Raw genomic sequence first — 25,549 nt, 5'->3', positions numbered from 1 at the left:
GTTGTGATCCGAGTTCTCCATTGGAGTCGGTAACGTGTGTATTTCTGCAACTGTGTGGTTTGATGATTGGGGCAAAGAGCGGTTTGCGCCAGCAGGGTGCAATGGGGATTGTAGGCCTGTAATGGAGTCATTAGATGAGTAGATGGCGTTTCCTGGGTTTTTAAAAAAAGTAAATTTTGTGTAGATTTTAGGTTGGTAGTTATTTTTTATTTTCATTGGCTGACCGATTAGATTGATTCGTTCGTGAGGGTTTTTCCTTTTGTTGCTTCTAGGCATTTGTTTTTGTTCTTTTGCGTTACCTAGCTCTGATGGTGGGGCTGGTCTGTGACCTATGCCTATTGGCGAGCCTTCGCTTGAGCAAGTTTTGGTGCCATTAAGGTTGCTTTCTAGTAAGGGGGTGTTGCTGCTGTCCTTAGTGCTGTTGGATATTCGGTTGTTTTTATCTGGTGTCACTAACCCCGTGACTGTGTTGTTTTTCGTTTGGACGGTTGCCTTATTAGAGGTCTTCTTTCTCTTCCCGATCTCATGATGGTACCGCTGGGTTCCTCTCAATGTCACTCCCAGAGTTTATTGTTCTTCTGTTTTCCTAGCACGGAAGTGCACCGGCTCTGTGCGCTAGCACCCCCTCTTCCACCACCTCTCTTCCGCCTCGACCTTGTCTAGTGCCAGTTACTGCTTCTACTTGTTGCTTGGAGCTGTACCGATGTTCAGTCCCGGTCTTCAATGCGCAGGCGCTGCATGCTCCGAGGTTGTGAGGCGCTAGGACCAGCCGTGCGAGGGGGGGGCAGGAGCGGGAGCCTACCGGCAGCAGGACCGGGGCTCAACTGCTCTTCCCCCTCGATTGCTCGATTTGTCTTGCGGTTCCTGTGCAAGCTCCGAGGCAAGCTCAGAGGCAGGGGCAACTGTGGGCAACTGTGGGGAGCCGGGGTGCCGGGGTGGAGCGGTTGCCGGAGCCTGGTGGGGCTTGGCCCCGGCGCTCAGCTGCTCTACCGCTCTACCGTGCAGCCCCTCTGCCCTCTGCTGCTCGCTAGCTCCCAGCTCCGTGGCAGAGCGTCACCCGCCTGCCACCTCCCGACCTCTCCGCTGTGGAGTTCTTCGCTGTTCTTTCCTGAGGCTCAATCTGCTGGTATACGCACTGCAGATATTCACTCTGCTTCTGTAGCAAGCAGGAACGATAGTAATCGTGCCTGCAGGGTCAGGATCTCACGGCTGCTGCAAGAGGGGAACAGCTCTCACCACTAAGGAAGCCTCTCGACACTGCTAGGGGCTTTCGCTGCTCCTGCTGTGCTCTGCGTTGGTTTTTTTTTTTCTGTGTCTTTTTGCGGCTCCCCGCCACTGTGGGGAGTCTATTTGCGGCTCCTGCCGCCCGGGGGTCAGGTCACGGCTCCTGCTGCTGCCGAGCGGTTCCCACGGCTCCTGCCGCCCAGGGGGTCACTTCGCGGCTCCTGCTGCTGCCGGGCAGTTTTTCATGCGGCTCCTGCTGCCCGGGGGTCTCTTTGCGGCCCCGCCGCTACCGGGCAGTTCCCGCGGCTCCTGCCGTCCTGGGGGTCTCTTCACAGCTCCCGCTGCTGCTGGGCAATTTCTCCTGCGGCTCCTGCCGCCGGGGGGGTCTCTTCGCGGCCCCCGCTGCTACCGGGCAGTTCCTGCGGCTCCTGCCGCCCAGGGGGTCTCTTCGCGGCTCCTGCCGCTGACGGGCAGTTCCCGCGACTCCGGCCGCCGGGGGGTCTCTTCGCGGCTCCCGCCGCTGCCGGGCAGTTTTTCCCGCTGCTCCTGGCGCCCGGGGGATCTCTTTGTGGCCCCCGCTGCTACCGGGCAGTTCCTGCGGCTCCTGCCACCGGGTTGTCTCTTCGCGGCTCCTGCGGCTGCCGGGCAGTTCCCGCAACTCCTGCCGCTACCTGGCTTTTCCCGCAGCTCTCGCCACTGTGGGAGATCACTTCGCGGCTCTTCGCGGCTGGTGTGTCTGACGTGGCTGCAGCGGAGGGACCCTCGCGGCCACAGCAGCTTTTAGCAGCCCCGCGCTCGTGTTCCGTACTCCGCAAGGCAACCGGCAAGGCAGCACGGCAAGGCAAGGCAGCAGCCGGAAGCAGCTCAGCGGCATGAGCGAATCAGTGGTGGTAGGCTGCCTGCAGAAGGTTGAGTAGCAGGCCTGCCTTAACTGTGGACTTATTAGAGAGCAGTTGATTTCTGCAAAAGCCAATTCATTGCCTCAACTGCATGAGAAGTTTTACCACATCGCCCTTTGACTCCGACACAGAGGCTGCTCAGCAATAAATGATCCACAGTCTGAGTGGCTCTATGACAATGCTCTGTGCGGCTTGCCGATGACGCATTGCATTCAGTTCAACAACGACACCGGATCCCTTTTGTGCGGCTTGACGATGATGCAGTAGACTCTTGACATCGACAACAGCCGAACCTGTCTGGATCTAGTATCTGGCCCGTCCTCCATATCATTTGGCCTAAACTTTGAATTTGCACCGGTCCCTCGTGACATCAAGTACTCTTTTGACTGCTACTGACTTCTAAGCACTGTTTTCACATTAAAGGTTTAAAAATTCATATCTTGACTTCTACTTATTGAATTGTTGTCATTTTGATCTTAGTTCACTCTGACAAATAATTAATTCATGCAGGCTCACTAGTGTCATCAAAGTATAGTAGGACTACTGGTTAAGTACTAATTTTTTATTTATTTTGCGATTTTTTAAAGCGCAACAATTACCCATACGGGTGTCTCGGCGCTGCAGAACTCTGAGCTCACTACTGAAGACGAAGGGTTAGGAGGTAGAGAAAAGCCATGTTTTAAGGCTTTTTCGAAATTTAAGAAGCGTAGGTGCAGATTTGATATGGAGTGGGAGAGTGTTCCATAGCTTAGCTGTAGCAGTGGTGAAACATCTATCTCCCCAGGTGGCCTTTCTTGTATGAGGTACATTCAGCAAGAGGGCTGTGGAAGATCGTAACGTCCTGCGTTGTTCCACTGGATGAAGAGCTTCTTTTAGATACTGGGGCCCTGGATGGTTTAGGGTTTTATAGGCTATACATAGGGCCTTAAATTTGATTCTGCTCCTGATTGGAAGCCAGTGGAGCCTTTTGATGTGGTGGGAAGTGGGAGTGAATTTAGGAATGGAAAGTAAGGTTCTAGCCGCCGCGTTTTGCACGGTCTGCAACTTGTTGAGAACCCCTTCCTGCGCATTCAGAAGGAGTGAGTTGCAGTAGTCTGTTCTTGAAAAGACTAGAGAGCTGATGAGGGTTTTGCCGGCTGATTGAGGTAGGTATGGCAGAAGCTTTTTGATTTTTTTGAGGGTAAAAAAGGCGGAAGATACGACAGCGTTAGCATGATGGTGAAAAGTCAGCTTATTGTCGAAGATGACTCCTAGGTTCCGGACTTTTACCACTGGTTGGGGGGGGGAGCCCAACTCAGGTGGCCACCACTGTGGGGACCATGCTGGCTGCAAAGTATTACAGACCTGCTGGGAAGTGTTAGTAAAGTACTTAAGTTGGTGGAGAATTCTCGAGAACCGTTGCAGATTTCTAAAGAAAGGCTAATAAGGTGCAAGTTGGTGCTGATTTGTTTCATGTGTGAACTCCTAACCTATGTTAGCCTGCTGCTTACGTACTGTTAAAGTAGTGTAAGCCTTTTAGGATGTGCTGGAAAAATGCCGAAGTCATGTGGAAATGTCCAAATGGGATATTAGAGATCATTAGAGAAAGACTGATAAAGCGCTCTACGCCTGATGAGAATTGCTTGTACAGTTATCTGCTGTGTATAAGTGACAATGGTTATCACAGGTTTACAAGAATGGCTGGTTAGGTACTGTAGCTCTGCTATGAAGTAATGGAAAAGAAAAGTAGAGAAGTGCAGTAGAGCTGAGGAGTAATGCAGATATTTAGGGAAGATGGTAAAGGTGCTATAGCCCTGCAGTCTGGGGTTGGTTCAGAAATGCAAGTCTTGGAGTGCTTAATGTGCAAAAAACAAATGAGCACCAGGGTTCTCGGCAGGAGGCCACTGCAACTTGCATCACATGTAGCCCCTGCCACTCTAAAAACAATAGTAACAATGCAAGAACTAGCCATCCCACTCCTACAAGTGTGACATGTCGGACTATTTCAGGCCCCCAAAGATATAAGAATGGTAATTGTCATTTTTATTGTTTATTGAATGAATTACCTGTTGTGGTCGTGTTAGACCTGGCATCTTTGGCGTGGTTTCCCCTGACTTTTTGACTCTGCCTCCTGTATTTTCGACGCTGTGCTGGATTACGTTTTGCTGGTTTAGATGCTTTGGGCACTTTGCCACTGCTGATCAGTGTCAAAGTGGAAGTGCTCCCTGGGTAAATTGCTATTATGATTGGTTATCCATGATTGGCAGATTTGTTTTATCAGTAGGTTCCTAGTAAGGTGAACTCAGTGTGCCAGGGCTGGTGATTCAAATGCTACTAGTGGACCTTCAGCACTGATTATGCCACCCACATGAGTAGCCCTAAAATGGTGTCTCTGGCCGGCTTCCATGCTAACTGCCATACTGACCTGACCAGTGTACCCACTGGCCAGGCCTAACCCATCCCTTTCTGTACACAATGGAAACCCCTATGGAAGGCCCAAGGTACCCACCTGGGCAGGGTGCAGTGTATGTGAAAGGTAGAGCATGTACTAGTGTGGGTGGGATGTATGACGTTAAAACGCGAACTTTTACAACGCATACCATTACCATGCAATTTTTACAACGCAATCCCTTTACAACGCATAGTGCTTTGGGTGCTGGATAGTGAATAGTTTAATTTACTATTCCAACTCCAGTCCCCGTGGACACTAGGGAAGGTTATTGGATAGTAAATTAACCTATTCACTACCCATTTTCTATGGCAGATCGCCCCAAACCGCTATGCGTTGTAATGGCATGCGTTGTAAAAGATGCGTGGTAATGGTATTGCGTGCTAAAAGATACGTTGTAACAGTTGTATACCGTGTGGGTGATATGTTCAGATAGTGAAATACTGCCAATTTCGCTTTTCACTATTGAAAGGATATCTTGCCCATAGGCTACAATGGGGAATGCTGTGCATAATATTTACCTGCATATCTTCCCATAGGAGCAAAATGGAAAATTGAAATCTGGTATCCCTGAACTCAGAATTTAATAACCCATCTTTTAGGAAGGATGCTTTTTAAATCGTGTGTTTGAAAACAGCGCTGTTAGAAAGTGGCTGTTTTCTTGTCTGACCTTTCTGTGTGCCTCTGCCTGTTTGCGAATCGACTGTCTGGTTTATGAGTGACAGGGGCTAGGGTGGCTCCAGGAGGCTGGGTGAGTCAGCACTAGTCTGAAAAGCTCCATCTGCATCTTGAGTGGTGGGACGGGATAGCACTGGGGCCTGAATAGGGCTGTGTCTCCCTTCCACAATGCTGGCTCCACCTCCTGCTGGGCGGTTGGCGACCCTGCCCCTCTCTCTCAAAGGAAAGAAGAAGTCATGTAAACAGAGTGCTCCAGGACTGACCAGAACTAGTTTGGACTAGCCAAATGCCTTTTTACCTTCAGAGACCAAAGAGAATATTGGTATAAAAAGGGGTACCCAGAACCAAGAACTTTAGATCATCCTGGAATCAATAAGGAACCTCTGCCAAGGAGAAAAGCTGGAATACTGAAGAGGAAGGACTGCCCTGCTGTGTGTGCAGGCTGCCCTGCAGTTGCTATTCTGCCAAGGAGAGGGGCAGGACTTTGCTGTTGCTGTGTCCCCTGCTTGAAGAGATATCCAAGGGCCTGAGAAGAGCTGGCCTCCTGTTAAGAAGTCCCAGGAACAAAAGGACTTCACCCCCAGTTTCCCCCCTGAAGTCTGCTGTGTGAGTTCTGACCTGCCCAGAGTGCTTGATCCATTTCTGGGGCCTCTGGAGGTTGTTTTCTGCTGTTTGGGGAGCTGTTAAAGAAGAAGATCTACAATTTTGCACGCATCGCTCTCTTGCAGAGCGCATCGTCAACAGTGCGAGAAGATTCCCGTCGCCATGAAGATCGTCGCAGCGCCTGTTGCTGCGGCAAGACCCGACGCGTCGTCCGCTTGCGGAGCTCACTGCCCCAGTGTGGGAAGATTCCTGTTGCTGCAAATACCATCGCAGAGCCTGTCGTCGCTGTGAGGCCCGTCTCATTGCTTGCCTGCGGACCGCATCCCACCGCTGCGAACATTGTCGCAGAGTCCAGCGACAATGCAGGGACTGCGACAGAAGAGGATCAATGCTCCGCCGTGCATAGCCACTGCACCGAAGATCGACACGTCCTGAAGATCGGCGCATCGTGCCTGTGCGATACGCTTCCTACCGGAGAACCTGCAAACCAGAATCCATCCAAGGCATCGCATCGCTCCCCATACAGACCGGATATGACGCAACCCGTCCGTTGCGTGCAGCGGGGTTATCGCATCACCTCCCCAGCGTCTCAGGAGTGACGCATCGCTTGTTTTCTGACACTGCAGCTGCCGCCTGGAACTATAGGTCCTTTGGGCTAAAAGTGACGCAACTGTGGATGCTTTTGGTGCAAATCCTTGAACTCTTTTTAAAGACTTATTTTGGAACAGTGTGTTTTGGATTTTTGTCATTCTGGTCTTGTATAGTTTAGATAAAGATACATTATTTTTCTAAACTGGTGTGGAGTCCCTTTGTGGTGTTTTCACTGTGTTACTGTGAGTGTTGGTACAAATACCTTACACATTGCCTACTTGTCGGAAGCATTGGTTAGGTATTAAAGCAGCCAGTCTGAGAAAAGAAAAATGGTTAAACAAAGGAGGTTGCTGAACTGTTCCTATAGAAAGTGAGGAATTAAATGAGACTGGCGTGACCGGAGGTGTGTGTGTTACACCTTTGGACATCCATTTTGTTGGACGTGTTTGCCTCACACACCCGAAAGGGTGTCATGCTTCATCATAGGCGTTGCTCCTCGTCGGGGAGGCGGTGCAATCTCCAACGGGCTCACCTCGGAGAGGGGCTCACCTCGGAGAGGGGCTCCCCCTACTGCAGTTAAAAACGTGGATCTAGCTCGCCTTGTGATGGTGAGAGCTAAAAAAGAAAAGAAAAACATGCTGGTGTCATGTGTTAGGTGTCGAGCTCGGCGGTGATGGGTAGGTGAATCCGCACGGACACGGGAAGCTTGAGCCAAAACTGTAGGCACAACCCTGATGTACCGACCCGCCGACTACTCATGTGGTAATTAATCCCCGACCATTAGGCATAGGATTAACCATTGAGGTAAACTATACCCACACCTAACACATGACACTAGCATGTTTTTCTTTTCTTTTTTAGCTCTCACCATCACAAGGTCCTGAAGAATCGCGGGAAATCTTTCCCATGCAAGAAACATGTCGACCAACCCTCACTCTAGTCTCTTCTAGGGTTACGCTACCTAACCTGCCGTCACCCAGCGAGCTAGATCCACGTTTTTAACTGCAGTAGGGGGACCCCCAGAATAAAGTGTTTTCCGGCACCCCCTGCTACATTTTAATCACTTTCTCCAGGAAACTTACTGCCCTAACCCACACACCCGCACTTCACCAATAGGCTGTTGGACAAAAAGATCTCCGCCAAAGAGCCCCTCTCCGAGGTGAGCCCGTCGGGGATTGCACCGCCTCCCCGACGAGGAGCAACACCTATGATGAAGCATGACACCCTTTCGGGTGTGTGAGGCAAACACGTCCAACAAAATGGATGTCCAAAGGTGTAACACACACACCTCCGGTCACGCCAGTCTCATTTAATTCCTCACTTTCTATAGGAACAGTTCAGCAACCTCCTTTGTTTAACGTGTAATTGACACGGGCACAAGCTGATACTGGACCTTCCCCCTCCTTGGGTGGTAATTGGTGCCCGGCTGATCGATTGATCACCCTCCCTCCCCTTTGACGACTAAAAGAAAAATGGTGCCCTGCTTTGCATCATCGACTGTCTTTCACCAACAATAAGCGTTCATGAATGTCCATTTTTTAAATGATGACTAATTGGCATGCAGCGCCTAGTGTGACTTCAGGAGATTGATGCCACAGTCAAGAGACTCAGAACGAACCTTGGAGTGTTGGCAGTTCTGCCAACACTAGTTCCCTTGCTCAGAAATGCCCTTAGACCAGGTTCATTGACAAAACAGGAGAGGAAATAAGGAGACCCATCAAAGGCTGAGTGGCAGATGGCAGAAGGGAAGAGATGCAGGTAAAAGATGGAAGGGGGGCGAGAGCTCACAACGAGAATGATAAAGTACAAGCATTTTATAGAGGGATAAAATGTTTTTAAAAAAAGAAGAGAGCATGTCAGCAACAGAGGTACAGAGAAGGGAACAAAATATAGTCAAGCATAGTCAACATGACTGGCTTGCACTGTCAGTCCTGACTAAAAGAAAGACTGGGGAAGACATGAAACAAGGAGTCGAAAGAGAAAAATGCTGAAATAAAACAGATTAAACCAAACAGGGGAAAGTAAGAAATGGGAGGGAAAAATAAATTAAGACAAAGAAGGCTTCAAGCAGACAATACAATGAGGAAATCATGGGTATGATGGAATAAAGTGGGACCATGGGATGTAGAGCAACAGCAGACATCTGGGCCCCCTGGCAGCGTCCGAGTCTCCATGGAGAGGGGCCCAGGTGTCAGTTGCAAATGACAGTGACACAAGGCAATATTACTAATTGGCCTGTGTTTGAAGCCTTGGAGGATATGTTGCGAAAGATTCCTCGACATATTTATAGGCCCCCCTCACCACTCATCACTGGAACAAGCAGCATCCCCAGCGCTCCAGCCTCACAGATGTGTACCGGCGATTAGGTAACTAGACTGCAGCCTATTGTAGAGTACGTTGGCAGGCATTGAACGTTGACAAATGCTGCAGTGACATTTGTTGTAGCATTGGACTCCTAGCTACCTATCTACATTTGCTGCATATATTATTCGATAACTACTTACAGGTTGTCTATCTGCCTCCTCCCTGAAAGTCTATCTGTCGAGATAGTCATTTTTTTAAATCAGTTTATCTCCCGGCTTACTTCATCAATCTTTATATCTGTGTATCTCTGCCTGGATGTCTGTCTTTCAGGTTTTGTGACAATGTGCCTCTCTGCCACTGTCTGCAAATACGGTTGTTTGCTTCCCTGGCTGTCTCTTTGATTGTCTCTCTGTTTTTCTCCTGACTGTAAGGAAGGGAAGAGTGCACCGAGTCCTGGCAGCAGCAGGGCTGTGAGTGGGACACCTCTTCTATCCCTGATGATTGTCTGTACATTGGCGTGACTTGAAGAGTACATGCATGTTCATTCTCAAGTGAGGCGATGGAAGCAGTCGGTGGCTGTGCCTAGATTTCACTGCCTCTAGGTCAGTGCACTGCGTCTCACTGTGACTTTGATGACCTTGGTTGAAAGGGTCGCGCTTGGCTTCACGCTCGTGTTTTGTTGAGCGCACTGCTGCCCTCTCTTTAGCATGAATTGGTTTTTACAGTGTGATTACTTTGTTTTAAGTACAGTTCCTGTGTAATCTGCAACGTCGTCCATGGGATATTGTAGGTTTAGACATGACATGCTTTTTTTTTTTTCGTTTTCACTCATTGAAAGGTATTCAGGTCTGTGCATTTAAGCAGAGACAAGGATTCAAGAACATTCCCTAAACAGGCACCGGCAATTACTTCCAACAGTTGAGCTGCTCATCGAGACTACCAGAGTGAGGGTCTAGTGGACAGACTGTTCACCTGATTGTAGTGTCTAACAGCCCCTAACATAGCACTATCTCACATGCAAACAATACTGATTCGTTCTACAATTTCACATGCTCAAAGTACAGCTATGTCAAAAAGCATTCTCTACATTCATAAAACCCTGCATGAAAACGCGACCATTATTTAACACTTCTGATCGTCACCTGACCTTTTTCTTTCAAATCACCCTCTCCTTCCTCATTCCATCCTCTGCAAGCCTACTCTAACCAGTGCTTAATTTGAGCCAGTGGTTTCCAGTGCTGGGCACTAGCACTTAATACACAACACCAGCCCCTAGGACAGTCTGCCACATGGTGGTGCTGTTTGTCTTATTTAGAGATGAGTGCAATTCAATATACATTAACAATGACTAAAACTAACCTAAGCCGTTCTTAATAGCTTTGGAGGCAATGAGTGGCAGGAGCTGAAGTGGGCTTCTGAGTCTGACGAGGGCCCTGCACTTATGTCCGGCGTAAAGCGCTTCAACATCTCGTCCGGGGCATTATGCCCTATATAAACACAATAGCAATACAATTACATGATATGCCTATGTGGTTGTCTGTTTTCCTGTCTCTCCATCCGTGCATCTACCACCACCGTTCATTGCTCTGACTGCCTGCGTGTCTGGTGGTCAACAGTATACAGAAGCTCTGCGCCGTTTCACACCTGATAGTCTTTGCAGCTGAAGAGCGCTCCACGGCCGGTGAGTTTGTTTTATTTTGTACAGTATTAGTGAATAGCCACATGTAATTGAACTATGCACACTCAGGTTTTTATTTCATCCCACAGATGGCCTGGAGAGCTAACTGGGAGGCGTTTTCAAACGTAATGAATGACCAGTGACCTTTTTGGAAAATGATTAAAGGCTAAAACTTAGAACCAAAAGCAAATAAAGGCGAAGTTTACATCACCCTACCTCCATTCACAATCGACTGCATTTCCCCAGCACGTTAGGTTATGTCTTTAATGTTTTCGTTTCAAATGTTGGTGTATATGTACAGTGCATATGTACATGCTGGTGTATATGAGTATGTATATGCTAGGCCTTGGGAGTCTGAGTTTAGATTGTAGATGTATTCCTTTTGTCGAAAAACACAGCAGTTGTTTGATACTAAGTGAGGCTCGTATTGTAAAACACAAGTTACAAAGTGGCTATTTAAATTGCATGGTTTTGCATTATCCACAGAAAAACACACTGTGATCGTGCTTAATATTATAATCCTATCTGCAAATATCCAAACTTTTTTAGAAAATGTTCCCGCTTACAGTTTTGCTGTGTTTTTATCTAGCATATTACTTCTGCTAAATGAATTGTTCACTGGCTTTAAGAAAAATACAAAAAAACTTTACAAGTTAAAAAAATTAACAAAGTTGAAGTATGCGAAATTTCTCAACTTCGCCCACTCCAAGTTTAGAAATGATTCTTTGCAAGCATTGAAGTTGGCACGCCCTTTCACCCATACGTTACTCTAAGTAACGCTGCTCTCGCCATCAACTTAATGACTACGGGGCATATTAACAAGGAACAGGGAAAATTAACGCTAAGGGCGCTTAGTGTTAATTTTTTGAACGCTCGCTTTCGCTGGATAATATCGCTGGATAATATAGCCTGGTTATCGCGTTATTAACAGCGCTAATCGCCTAGGCGATAATAAATCCAGCGATAGCGGCATTTTGGGAGGTTATCGCTAGTAATGCAGGAATAAAACTGCAAGGGTAGGGATATCCTCGTTGATAGCCCATGGTAGATTTAGCAATGTAATCCACCTCCCATTGGATTACATGGCTAAGTCTGAAAATTAGCAGACGTAAAAAAGCAGCATTAACCATGGTTAGAGCTGCTTTTTTTTTCTTTAACAGGGTTAGTGTGAAGCTTGATAATAAGAGACATTTCTCCTATTATTTTGCTCTGGAATGCCCACTTTGCATCTCATTAGAGATGCAAAGGGAAGCGTAGTGAAAAACGGTGCTAACATGCGATTTTGCATATTAGCACTTTGTTGTAGATAGGGCGATATTTTTAACACCGCTTCTTTGGCTTTTAAAGCCAAAAAAAGCGGAGATAAAGCCCTACATGCCCCTACATGCCACAAAGTTAGGCAGATTGGGGAGGCATAAGGAACCAATGCACAAATATCTGTCAATTTTTCTAAGAATAATTTGCATCTGCTGAGGGAAACACGCTTTAGCAATGGGGCCCTTTGTTTGCAAAAGCAACAGTCTTCTTTTCGGTAGGGTGTGTACAGAGAGAAAGGGAGACTCACGGGACGTGACTGGTGATGCTCTGCAAACGTCATGTCAGATTTTGTACTACTGGTTAGACATGATGTAGAAGTGTAAACGCTGCGACATAACGCCCACTGTTCAGTTAGCGGTAATACTTTGAAATGGTCTTTGTTACCCACTGTCTGCTCTTGTGTGCAGAAACCAATTTGTGTTACCTTACCTTTCAATAGATGTTTATTTGTTTGAAATAAACCAACTCCCATCACGGCGGAGTTATGCTAGTCATACTTTTCACGTTGCGTACAAATGTGATGTCAGACACAACTAACAAGGATGAGCAGAATCTGAGGACGACGTCAGGCAAACAGCAAACAGGAAGTATGATGATCCATATTGCAAGCAGACAGTCGGGAATGTCATGTTATACTCTGAAGGATGAGAGTGAGGCTTGAATTGTAATACTTGAGACCCGTTTTGAGAGGAAGTGATTCTGTAACCATTAGTATGGCTCATTTCCATTCTCCCGCTGACATCTTCATGTTCCAGGGTAAGACACTGTGGAATATTGCTTATGGCTGCTACCCGGTAAGGATTGCTTCTTCCTATATAGAGAGGGGTTTGAATGGGTGAGGTAGCAGAAACATCATCTGATTACTTTTATGACATTGTATCTTTTAGAAACATCTTCATAACGGGTTGATGGGCTCATGGGGATTGGTTCTAATAGCCGTATCTTCATTTGACAAATAGCAGCAAGATAGTTTCCGGGATATTTTACGCTTTCTGGCATGCCCTCCTTGATTTTTTGTGTTCCATTGGTGTATTTATATTGTGTTCATTCTCACTTGCTTTACTTTTGCATGTTACATTGTAGGAATGAATCATTCCAAATGCATGCCTCTATCTCCCGTGTCACTCTGGAATATCTACTTGGAGCATTCACTTATTGATGTTATTCGGCGGTCTAGAACATTGATTCTAATCTTCACTTGATACCTTAAATGAAGAAAATAAAACATCTGTTTTCAGCGTGCACTGTTGTGACTAAGCTTTAAGTATTTGCTTTAACTTGTTTAAAATAGTTCCTTTTGAGAGAGGGTGGGCATCGGACACTCAAGATGAATCTTTCCCTAATACTTGAGTCCTTCCATCCGTGCACCAAGACTGTGCTTCAGGAGCTTGCTATATCAATGGAGCAGCACATTTTCCATTCTTTTATCTTGATTAAGTCAGACTCTTAGTTATCAATTAATAAACCAGCTTTCAATAATTGTAACCCTCCTGAACTTAGTGTCACAAATGCACGCATGTAAAATCTTTTGGTCGTATGCGTTTAGACCAAAAATGTTGTCTTTCATTTAATATTGTAGGAACATGTTTTCAGTGGATGGTTGCTAGATTTATCCACATATTGTTATGCATGGCTAACAGATAACATATGTTCCTGTAGATCCTAAGGTTGAGACCATCACAGTTATCTTAAGTCCAGGGTTCAGAGTCCCTATTCCAGGACCCCACTTTAAATTATGTTATTGTAGCCGAAATATCTTCAGACATCCTTCTTACATCTTTAATGTATTACTTCGTTATTCAGCTAGCCAACCAAGACATGCTTCCCATACATCTAAGCATTTTGGCTTTCATCAGAAATCTAGTTTTGAAATTAGGTGCATTGCACCTCGTTACTTGTGTCCTAGAAAATGGCAATGTCATAGAAATCTCAGGACACAGTATTTGCCTCAGTCCTTTCCCTTGCCACAATAGGGGTCAATGTTTACGCTGTCACATAAAAACCCGATCACTCACCGAGAGGACTTGATCAAATGAGAAGGACAGAGAACAATTTAAGACAAATTGTTTCTGCAACTTAAAATAAAGTGTATGCTTTGTCCAAAACTCCACAATGCAGACCAAAGATGGATGTTCTGTTGAGTTTGTGGATCCAATGCTCATCTGTTTGCTCATTCTGATAACCAGTTAATTTAGAACATTATTTACTTCTACGGCATTCCAATAAATGCTTCCAGTTATTTTGAGTCTCTGCAAGGCAAGTTTTCAGATACAGCAAATGGTTTAAAACTGAACTTGACAGCGATGATATGAGACACTCTCACTGCATTACGATGAGAATAAGGCTAGTTGGAATATAGCAGAAGGAAATCATTTTCTGAATTAGAATGCCGAACTCATCTTCCTGGAAACGTTGTGAAGGATTCAACAATTTGTCAGCCATATAGTTTGAGCAGTAATACATAACATGGCAATGCATTGCAAAAACAGAACACCTCAATGCCAACTGTCTCCTCAAGTACTTAGATGCAAATAAGATATAATTGACTAGAGTAATCAAGCACAATTTGAAGAAATATAAATAGAAAGGCGGACTATCTGTTTCAGGTAGAGCAATCAAAATAGTCTTAATCAATGTAAAGAAACAACATGTTCAAAAGAGAAAAGGTAGTAGCATGGGAATTAGAGTGTGGAACACAGATCAGAAGGCCACCCCACTCCAAAACCAACTGGAGTGCAACACAAGTAATTGGTGACGAGTACTTACGGAACGATGATGCAGCCACAGGGGAGGGTGAGGTACGGTCGATGCTGCAACAGGAATCAGTGTAAGATTTTCTGCGCAAGGAGAAAAACATCTCAGCATGGTCGGAAGGCATTCATATGCACTTGCTTTCAGTTCTTAATATTCCAAGTATTCTGTTTCAGGTAAAAAAAGAATCTGTATGATTGCTTGGTAAACTTTAAACTGGCTATCAGTAAAGGCAAGGATGTCAAACAAGATTCAATTCAAGTACCCGAATATCTGCAAAATCTGTTTTCTACATTCTAGTTGAAATACTGAGCTAAGATAGAAATATCTCATGAGGGGTACAGCCATTTTGATTCATGTGTAGATGCAGCACAAAAACATTTTGTGCTGTGTGAGATAGACAAGGTTCAGGAACAATTTCTAGTTAGCATTAGCATGTTGACCACTTTTTAGTTCTATAAAGAGATTTCTTTTTAACTACAGTACCTAATCCATAATTCCTTTCCGTGGCAACTTGGGGAACTAAACAGTGGCATAGGAAGGGGGTGCGGTGGATGCAGGCCGCCCCGGGTGTCATCACTGAGAGGGGTGACAGATTTTTTTTCTTCTGCTTTCAGTAATTTCAATGTGGGGCTGGTGACATTTCAATGTGGGGGGGTGGGGTTCAAGACCCGCAACGGGTACCACCTGACCTTTTTATGTCATTAGCACTAAAGGCCAGGTGTACCAAGTTATTAGTGGTAGCAAGCCCCGTAATTCGCAAAACTACAGGCTTTGCAACTTCAAAATACCTTTGTGCATTAGATGCGAGGCAGAAAGTACTATCAGCCAGATTCATCAAAGTAAAATTGGCTCGCAAAGGGCCGGATTCTGAGAATCTGGCCCTTTGCGAGCGCAATTTTTGCATTTGGGATTCATCATCCCAAATGCAAAAATCGCTATTATAGAATTCGCAAATTTGCGAGGAATTGCATTTAAGGAATCTCTATTTGAGATTCCTTAAATGCAATTCATGAAACATATAAAAATTGCGAATTCGCAATTTTGGGCCGCTATTTACCGCAAAATCAAACCTCGTGGTAAATAGCCGAAACTTCGAAAAATGCACTTAAGTGCATTTTTCTAAGTTGTATGTTACACGCACACATGTCCTTGGGACATGTGTGTGCGTAACACCAGCTTCCAATATCATTTCAGGGGTGCAACAGGGTGTCCTTTGGACACCCCTGCACCCTTGAAATCGCAAACTCAACATGCGAATCGCTAATAGTGAGTCGCACATTGATATGTCTTCCCATTCATTCCTATGGGCCTTTAGGCTCATAGGAATGAATGGGGAGTTATTCCTTATTTGCGATTAGCAATTAGCGAATCGCAAATAAGGAAGATGTAGAAATCGCTATAAATTTTGCGATTTCTACATGCATACCGTTTTGCGAGTCTTTAATAATCGCTATTAAGGACTCGCAAAAGAGGAGCATGATGAATCTGGAGGTATATCCCTTGCAAAATATCTCTCTTCTATTTGTGAGAAGCAAATGGCTTTTGACCGCAATTGAGGTTAGAAATCATGAATCAATTACAGGATCGGGAGTCGGTAAGGTGACTCTATCACCTTTCACAAAGGAGAAGTTGTTTCTGTGGGTCGCCTTAAGGGGGCAGACAGTGGTCCTGGGGTCGACAGCATGCTCTTAGTGATGTTTGCTCTGCCTCTGAAAGTGCCTTAAGCAGCAACTATCCGTTTGAGAGACACAAGCAGGTTTAAACAACATGTTTCCAGGCAGGCCCCAGGATCATAATGAGGGCGTTTCCTGTCGCTCACAGACCAACATCGCTGCGTTCACAGAAGTTCACAAGGGGTTCCAAAATGCCCCCAGACTCATTAATATTTATGAGGTGGGGAGGTTTTTTTTGCCCTCCTGAGAATATGCGTTTTGCAGTGTGACTGATTAGTACATCACTCGCACTACAATATTCAACTTTGTTTGCAAAGCAGTCGGTATGCTATTTGCAACTTCTAATTTGTGAACAGGGCTTGTTACACTGGGTCCTAAATGTGTTCATAGTTTGAGTCCCATTAAAAAATAAGGACCCGCTTTAGAGTTCGTGGACAGGTCGCTCCATCACAACTGTAACGGACATCCCATTTGCTGAGTTACAAGTGCGTTCTATACAATGGCACTTGTAATAGGGCGGACGGGATATACGTCACAGTTGTGACGGAGTAACCCATCCGCTGAATTCTAAACCAGATCCTAAGTTTGCAGCAGGATTAATGGAAGCCCTGAAAGGAAATAAAAAGTAAATTTCCATTACTACTGATAATCAGTCATTGTGCAGTAAACACAGCATTCACTAACAGTGACGGGTCCTCCGCTAAGGCGGAGAAGCATTGCCGCAGAAGAAAAAATAAAGTGATAATAACATGTTATTATCATTTTATTTTTAGTGTCTGCCAGGTTCTGGAGGGGCAGGACCGGGCTCCTGTGACGAGGGAGGAGGAGTGGTTGCCGCACTCTAAAGTGTGCACGATGGTTTGGTCGGAGGTCTTGGCCTGGCCAAACCATCATGCACACTTTGCATGTTCTCCACCGAGGCTGCCTTACAGCCTGGGTGGAGAACCTGCCAAGGCTACCATTCCGCGTCTGAGCACTGAACCGCGGCACTCAGCCCCATCACAACGCTGCATTGCAGTGTTGTGATTGCCTCAGGGTAGCCTGGGTGCTTCCTTCTTCCGGCCGGAGCAAAGGGACGATTTGGGAGGGATGGAGGAGAGATGCAGCGATCCAGTAAGTGAATTCACTGTTCACTAAATACATTATTTGACTTTTAGTTTGCCTACAAAGAAGCATGTGGGTCTCTATTTTAAACTGGTTAGATTTTGTCTCTTAAATAACGATTCTGAACAAACACATGTACTTGTCATTCTCCAATTGGGATGATGTGGTAGTTGCACTTTTCTTCTATTTAACATTTGTCCGTACACTCCTTTATCTGTGATTTAAACAAATTGTTCTCTCTTATTCTTATAGAACTTTCCGGCTGCAAAAAACATCCTTGGTTCTTCAGAAGCAAGACGAAATTTGTAAGTTGGTTTTGTTTTCTCCTAAGTACATTGGAAAGCCATCTATATCTGATGTACGTGAGGCAGGTTATGTTCCAGCATTACTACCAGAATGATTTTCCAATTGCAAGGATGTTCTTTCTAGCCATGTACATAGATTTTGAAAAGTGCTCTCAAATGTGCTCCTAAAGACGTAAGTTTTTTGTTTTCTTCCTGTTCTATGGTATTTTGATTCCTGCATGTTTTCTTTTCCTTTTTGTTTCATTATGTGGATAAATTATGCATGAATGTCAAGTGATCAAACACATTTGTTTGTCAGTAGGCACATATGAAGTGCATTGGTGACTGTGCATGTTAAATAGAAAGACCCTGAGCATTTTATTTAAGGCTTGTATAGTAGTTGTGCAAAGGATTTTTGTGTGTATATTTTCGTGCTTCATTAAAAATGTGTAGAATACATTTCCACATATGATTACACATATAAAGCAAATGTTTATTGTTAGATCTGGGGGTCTCTAGTTGGCAGAGGTAGGTACCAGTGTCCAAATAGGGACCCTTGCTTCTAGTCAGGGTAAGGGGGACACACTCTTTAGATAACCCCTGCTCACCCCCTTGGTAGTTTGGCACCTTGGCACGAGCAGAAAGGCAATGTGTAAAGTATTTGTACCAACACTCACAGTAACAGAGTGAAGACACCGCAAATGGACTCCACACAAAAAATAAAGTATCTTTATCTAAACTACACAAGACCAAAACAACAAAAATACAACATACACAGTTCAAGAATATGATTGTCAAAGAGTTCTAGCGTTTGCGTTAAATTAATCCACAGTTGCATCACGTTTGGCCCAAGGTACCTGTTGGTGCTACAAAAGTTTCAAATGGAAGATGCAGCATTGAAAAACAAGTGATGCATCACTCCTGAGACCCTGGGGAGGTGATGCGACAGCCCCGCTGGACGCAGCAGGCGTGTTGCGATGAATCCGGTCTGTATGCGGCGGGATACGATACAATGTATATATTCCGGTGCGCAGGTTCGGTAGGAAGCGTCTTGCACAGGTACGATGTGACGATCTTCGGGACGGCGACGATCTCAGGTGCGGCGGCGATGCGCAACGCAGCGTCGATCTTCTTTCACGGCACCATGATGCGATGGCTCTGCGACAATGTTCGCAGCGTCGTGATGTGGTCCGCAAGCAAGCGGTGCAGCGATTTCACCCAGCGACGACAGTCTCTGCGACGATACTCGCAGCAACAGTAATCTTCCTGCACCAGTGCGATGCGTTCCGCAAGTGAACGAAGCGCCGGTTCTTGCAGCGGCAACAGGCGCTGCGACGGTCTCGATCTTCGTGGCAGCGGGAATTTTCTCGCACTGTCGGGTATACGCTCTGCAAGCGAGCGATGCATGAAAATTGCAGATTGTCTTTGTTTCTCCTTGTCCAGCTCCCCAAACAGCAGGCACAACTTCCAGAGGCCCCACAATTAGATCACTCACTCCAGGAAGAACATAACTCTCCAGCAGAGTTCAGGGGGAAGCTGTGGGTGAAGTCCTTTTGTTCCTGGGACTTCTTAACAGGAGGCCAGCTCTCCTCAGGCCCTCGGAGATCTTTTCAAGCAAGGGGACACAGCACACTGCAAAGTCCTTTCCCTCTCCTTGGCAGCAAAGCAACTGCAGGTCAATCCACAAGCACACAGCAGGACAGTCCTTCTTCTTCAGTCTTCCAACTTTCTCCTTGGCAGATGTTCCTTCTTGATTCCAGGATGATCTAATTTTCTGTAGTCTGGGTATCCCTTTTTATACCAGTCTTTTCTTTGCTCTCTAGAGGCAGAGAGTCCTTGGCTTGGTCAGAACCTGTTAGGGTCAGTTCCTGAGGCACTTTGTTTTTCTATCTTCTCCTTTCCTTTCAGAGAGAGGGGCAGGGTCATCAACCGCCCAGCAGTAGGTGGAGCCAGCATTGTGGAAGGCAGGCACAGCCCTATTCAGGCCCAGGTGCTATCCCCTCCCACCATTTAAGATGCAGATGCACTCATTCAGTCTAGAGCTGACTCATACAGCCTCCTGGGGGCTCCCCAGCCCCTGTCACTCACAAACCAGACATTCAATTCACAAACTGGTTAAGGCACTCAGAAAGGTCAGACAAGAGAGCAGCCACTTTCTAAAAGTGCTGTTCTCAAACACAAAAAGATGTGTTATTAAATTCTGAGTTCAGGGATACCAGACTTTAATTTTCTATCTTGCTCCTAAGGGAAGATATGCAGGTAAACATTATATACAGCATTCCCTATTATAGCCTATGGGCAAGATAGCCCTCTCAGTAGTGAAAAACGAAAATGGCTGTAATTTACTACCAGAGCATGTCACACACATCAGTACATGCTCTACCTTTCACATATACTGCACCCTGCCCAGGGGGGAACCTAGGGCCTCCTATAGGGGTGCCCAATGTGTACAGAAAGGGAAGGGAAGGGAAGGGTTAGGCCTGACCAGTGTGGACACTGGTCAGGGCAGCATTGCAGTTGGCAACTGCACTCAGGCACCGCGATGGAAGGCCTGAGACACCATTTTACGGCTACGCATGTGGGGGGCACAATCAGTGCTGCAGGCCCACTGGTAGCATTTGAATAACCTGCCCTGGCACACTCAGTGCACTTTACTAGGGACTTCCTGGTAATACAAATAGGCCAATCATGGACAATTACAATTTACTCAGGGAGCACTTGCACTTTGACACTGATCAGCAGTGGCAAAGTACCCAAAGCATCTAAACCAGCAAAAACGAAATCCAGCACAGCATCAAAAATACAGGAGTTAGAAGCAAAAAGTCAGGGGAAACCACGCCAAAGATCCCAGGTCTAATATCTATGATATGTTGAAGTGCGTTTTCCTAACTCTTGTCAACTAAGCCTCAATTTAGGCTTAGTCATCACGTTTTCCAAAATGTTTGCTTGTCACCCGTGTCCTCCCCCTTCACATCTCAGTACCTTTTGTTTCTGCAACACATAGTCCAGTAGAATATTTTATGCTTATTTCTATTGTCATTGAACATGCTGTCTAGGATGGACACTTCCTGGCTCAGTCACAAATCTGCACCTATTTACATAAGTTTTATTGCATAGATCATTGTACGGTCGATGCTGCAACAGGAATCAGTGTAAGATTTTCTGCGCAAGGAGAAAAACATCTCAGCATGGTCGGAAGGCATTCATATGCACTTGCTTTCAGTTCTTAATATTCCAAGTATTCTGTTTCAGGTAAAAAAAGAATCTGTATGATTGCTTGGTAAACTTTAAACTGGCTATCAGTAAAGGCAAGGATGTCAAACAAGATTCAATTCAAGTACCCGAATATCTGCAAAATCTGTTTTCTACATTCTAGTTGAAATACTGAGCTAAGATAGAAATATCTCATGAGGGGTACAGCCATTTTGATTCATGTGTAGATGCAGCACAAAAACATTTTGTGCTGTGTGAGATAGACAAGGTTCAGGAACAATTTCTAGTTAGCATTAGCATGTTGACCACTTTTTAGTTCTATAAAGAGATTTCTTTTTAACTACAGTACCTAATCCATAATTCCTTTCCGTGGCAACTTGGGGAACTAAACAGTGGCATAGGAAGGGGGTGCGGTGGATGCAGGCCGCCCCGGGTGTCATCACTGAGAGGGGTGACAGATTTTTTTTCTTCTGCTTTCAGTAATTTCAATGTGGGGCTGGTGACATTTCAATGTGGGGGGGTGGGGTTCAAGACCCGCAACGGGTACCACCTGACCTTTTTATGTCATTAGCACTAAAGGCCAGGTGTACCAAGTTATTAGTGGTAGCAAGCCCCGTAATTCGCAAAACTACAGGCTTTGCAACTTCAAAATACCTTTGTGCATTAGATGCGAGGCAGAAAGTACTATCAGCCAGATTCATCAAAGTAAAATTGGCTCGCAAAGGGCCGGATTCTGAGAATCTGGCCCTTTGCGAGCGCAATTTTTGCATTTGGGATTCATCATCCCAAATGCAAAAATCGCTATTATAGAATTCGCAAATTTGCGAGGAATTGCATTTAAGGAATCTCTATTTGAGATTCCTTAAATGCAATTCATGAAACATATAAAAATTGCGAATTCGCAATTTTGGGCCGCTATTTACCGCAAAATCAAACCTCGTGGTAAATAGCCGAAACTTCGAAAAATGCACTTAAGTGCATTTTTCTAAGTTGTATGTTACACACACACATGTCCTTGGGACATGTGTGTGCGTAACACCAGCTTCCAATATCATTTCAGGGGTGCAACAGGGTGTCCTTTGGACACCCCTGCACCCTTGAAATCGCAAACTCAACATGCGAATCGCTAATAGTGAGTCGCACATTGATATGTCTTCCCATTCATTCCTATGGGCCTTTAGGCTCATAGGAATGAATGGGGAGTTATTCCTTATTTGCGATTAGCAATTAGCGAATCGCAAATAAGGAAGATGTAGAAATCGCTATAAATTTTGCGATTTCTACATGCATACCGTTTTGCGAGTCTTTAATAATCGCTATTAAGGACTCGCAAAAGAGGAGCATGATGAATCTGGAGGTATATCCCTTGCAAAATATCTCTCTTCTATTTGTGAGAAGCAAATGGCTTTTGACCGCAATTGAGGTTAGAAATCATGAATCAATTACAGGATCGGGAGTCGGTAAGGTGACTCTATCACCTTTCACAAAGGAGAAGTTGTTTCTGTGGGTCGCCTTAAGGGGGCAGACAGTGGTCCTGGGGTCGACAGCATGCTCTTAGTGATGTTTGCTCTGCCTCTGAAAGTGCCTTAAGCAGCAACTATCCGTTTGAGAGACACAAGCAGGTTTAAACAACATGTTTCCAGGCAGGCCCCAGGATCATAATGAGGGCGTTTCCTGTCGCTCACAGACCAACATCGCTGCGTTCACAGAAGTTCACAAGGGGTTCCAAAATGCCCCCAGACTCATTAATATTTATGAGGTGGGGAGGTTTTTTTTGCCCTCCTGAGAATATGCGTTTTGCAGTGTGACTGATTAGTACATCACTCGCACTACAATATTCAACTTTGTTTGCAAAGCAGTCGGTATGCTATTTGCAACTTCTAATTTGTGAACAGGGCTTGTTACACTGGGTCCTAAATGTGTTCATAGTTTGAGTCCCATTAAAAAATAAGGACCCGCTTTAGAGTTCGTGGACAGGTCGCTCCATCACAACTGTAACGGACATCCCATTTGCTGAGTTACAAGTGCGTTCTATACAATGGCACTTGTAATAGGGCGGACGGGATATACGTCACAGTTGTGACGGAGTAACCCATCCGCTGAATTCTAAACCAGATCCTAAGTTTGCAGCAGGATTAATGGAAGCCCTGAAAGGAAATAAAAAGTAAATTTCCATTACTACTGATAATCAGTCATTGTGCAGTAAACACAGCATTCACTAACAGTGACGGGTCCTCCGCTAAGGCGGAGAAGCATTGCCGCAGAAGAAAAAATAAAGTGATAATAACATGTTATTATCATTTTATTTTTAGTGTCTGCCAGGTTCTGGAGGGGCAGGACCGGGCTCCTGTGACGAGGGAGGAGGAGTGGTTGCCGCACTCTAAAGTGTGCACGATGGTTTGGTCGGAGGTCTTGGCCTGGCCAAACCATCATGCACACTTTGCATGTTCTCCACCGAGGCTGCCTTACAGCCTGGGTGGAGAACCTGCCAAGGCTACCATTCCACGTCTGAGCACTGAACCGCGGCACTCAGCCCCATCACAACGCTGCATTGCAGTGTTGTGATTGCCTCAGGGTAGCCTGGGTGCTTCCTTCTTCCGGCCGGAGCAAAGGGACGATTTGGGAGGGATGGAGGAGAGATGCAGCGATCCAGTAAGTGAATTCACTGTTCACTAAATACATTATTTGACTTTTAGTTTGCCTACAAAGAAGCATGTGGGTCTCTATTTTAAACTGGTTAGATTTTGTCTCTTAAATAACGATTCTGAACAAACACATGTACTTGTCATTCTCCAATTGGGATGATGTGGTAGTTGCACTTTTCTTCTATTTAACATTTGTCCGTACACTCCTTTATCTGTGATTTAAACAAATTGTTCTCTCTTATTCTTATAGAACTTTCCGGCTGCAAAAAACATCCTTGGTTCTTCAGAAGCAAGACGAAATTTGTAAGTTGGTTTTGTTTTCTCCTAAGTACATTGGAAAGCCATCTATATCTGATGTACGTGAGGCAGGTTATGTTCCAGCATTACTACCAGAATGATTTTCCAATTGCAAGGATGTTCTTTCTAGCCATGTACATAGATTTTGAAAAGTGCTCTCAAATGTGCTCCTAAAGACGTAAGTTTTTTGTTTTCTTCCTGTTCTATGGTATTTTGATTCCTGCATGTTTTCTTTTCCTTTTTGTTTCATTATGTGGATAAATTATGCATGAATGTCAAGTGATCAAACACATTTGTTTGTCAGTAGGCACATATGAAGTGCATTGGTGACTGTGCATGTTAAATAGAAAGACCCTGAGCATTTTATTTAAGGCTTGTATAGTAGTTGTGCAAAGGATTTTTGTGTGTATATTTTCGTGCTTCATTAAAAATGTGTAGAATACATTTCCACATATGATTACACATATAAAGCAAATGTTTATTGTTAGATCTGGGGGTCTCTAGTTGGCAGAGGTAGGTACCAGTGTCCAAATAGGGACCCTTGCTTCTAGTCAGGGTAAGGGGGACACACTCTTTAGATAACCCCTGCTCACCCCCTTGGTAGCTTGGCACCTTGGCACGAGCAGAAAGGCAATGTGTAAAGTATTTGTACCAACACTCACAGTAACAGAGTGAAGACACCGCAAATGGACTCCACACAAAAAATAAAGTATCTTTATCTAAACTACACAAGACCAAAACAACAAAAATACAACATACACAGTTCAAGAATATGATTGTCAAAGAGTTCTAGCGTTTGCGTTAAATTAATCCACAGTTGCATCACGTTTGGCCCAAGGTACCTGTTGGTGCTACAAAAGTTTCAAATGGAAGATGCAGCATTGAAAAACAAGTGATGCATCACTCCTGAGACCCTGGGGAGGTGATGCGACAGCCCCGCTGGACGCAGCGGGCGTGTTGCGATGAATCCGGTCTGTATGCGGCGGGATACGATACAATGTATATATTCCGGTGCGCAGGTTCGGTAGGAAGCGTCTTGCACAGGTACGATGTGACGATCTTCGGGACGGCGACGATCTCAGGTGCGGCGGCGATGCGCAACGCAGCGTCGATCTTCTTTCACGGCACCATGATGCGATGGCTCTGCGACAATGTTCGCAGCGTCGTGATGTGGTCCGCAAGCAAGCGGTGCAGCGATTTCACCCAGCGACGACAGTCTCTGCGACGATACTCGCAGCAACAGTAATCTTCCTGCACCAGTGCGATGCGTTCCGCAAGTGAACGAAGCGCCGGTTCTTGCAGCGGCAACAGGCGCTGCGACGGTCTCGATCTTCGTGGCAGCGGGAATTTTCTCGCACTGTCGGGTATACGCTCTGCAAGCGAGCGATGCATGAAAATTGCAGATTGTCTTTGTTTCTCCTTGTCCAGCTCCCCAAACAGCAGGCACAACTTCCAGAGGCCCCACAATTAGATCACTCACTCCAGGAAGAACATAACTCTCCAGCAGAGTTCAGGGGGAAGCTGTGGGTGAAGTCCTTTTGTTCCTGGGACTTCTTAACAGGAGGCCAGCTCTCCTCAGGCCCTCGGAGATCTTTTCAAGCAAAGGGGACACAGCACACTGCAAAGTCCTTTCCCTCTCCTTGGCAGCAAAGCAACTGCAGGTCAATCCACAAGCACACAGCAGGACAGTCCTTCTTCTTCAGTCTTCCAACTTTCTCCTTGGCAGATGTTCCTTCTTGATTCCAGGATGATCTAATTTTCTGTAGTCTGGGTATCCCTTTTTATACCAGTCTTTTCTTTGCTCTCTAGAGGCAGAGAGTCCTTGGCTTGGTCAGAACCTGTTAGGGTCAGTTCCTG

This window comes from Lissotriton vulgaris, chromosome 7 (assembly GCF_964263255.1).
Source record: "Lissotriton vulgaris chromosome 7, aLisVul1.2, whole genome shotgun sequence".
NCBI lineage: Eukaryota > Metazoa > Chordata > Amphibia > Caudata > Salamandridae > Lissotriton > Lissotriton vulgaris.
The sequence above is the reverse complement of the archived record's forward strand: the minus strand, read 5'-3'. Positions refer to the sequence as shown.